The sequence below is a fragment of the Terrapene carolina genome, unplaced genomic scaffold (assembly GCF_002925995.2).
Source record: "Terrapene carolina triunguis isolate 2854851 unplaced genomic scaffold, T_m_triunguis-2.0 Scaffold114, whole genome shotgun sequence".
NCBI classification, from domain to species: Eukaryota; Metazoa; Chordata; order Testudines; family Emydidae; genus Terrapene; species Terrapene triunguis.
The window spans coordinates 432134-433027 of NW_020664465.1; the positions used below are offsets into that span (position 1 = coordinate 432134).

The 894-nt window shown below is 38.8% G+C and overlaps 1 pseudogene; it reads right to left on the reverse strand.

Moving 5' to 3' along the window:
- The window catches only part of LOC113406645, a 976-nt pseudogene extending 587 nt beyond the window's left edge, over positions 1-389 (reverse strand).
- Positions 390-894: the final 505 nt, after the last annotated feature.

Below are 894 nucleotides of genomic sequence, written 5' to 3' on the forward strand. Positions count from 1 at the left end.
AGTGGCTCACATATGGCAGTGTATCTGTCATAAGCCATCACAGCCAGGAGGTAGCACTCCGTGGTAGCTAGAAAAAAGAAAAAGAACAGCTGGGCAATGCACCCATGGACAGAAATTGTCTTCTTCTCTGCTAGGAAGCTCTCCAGCATTTTGGGGACTGTGACTGAGGAGCAACAGATGTCGAGAAAGGATAAGTTACTCAAGAAGAGGTACATGGGGGTGTGAAGGTGACGGTCAGCCCATATCACCAGCATTATCATCATGTTCCCCAAGAGAGTGATTAGGTAAATAGCTAAAAACACCAGGAAGAGGAAAATCTGGAGGTATGGTTCATTGGAAAGACCCAGGAAAGTAAATTCAGTCAGTGTGGTTTGATTCTCAATTAACATGTTCAGAATGGTGATAGACTGCAGTGATAGGAAAACCAAGAAATAAAGGTCAACAGTATCATTAATGGATGAAGAAACTGAGAAAGATGAGGGGAGATTTCATCTGGATCTTGGAAAGAACAGAGACCTTCTGCTTATTCGTGAAGATACAACTGATGTCTGGAATGATATGAATGCTTCAAAAATAGTTCACTGGAATAAAATATTTCTTCTGCGTTGTTGTGTTTGCTAATTCATGACACTGACCTTTTGCAGGTATTGAGTCTTATTTTTTGTGGTTAAGAGAATTTTAAACAGCATACAGGTCTTGTGAGGGTCCTCTGCACAGAGAAAAAAATGTGTGTTCTGTGACTAGCCTACTGAATTATAAAAAGAAATTGAGAAAAGTGAATTTTAATCATATAGGAAAGAATGTTTGGATGATGCAATTTTCCAGCTCAGATTTTGTCTTTTGTTTACATTAAAAATAAATAAATGAAGGATTATGCTGGTCCAATAAGGAGAC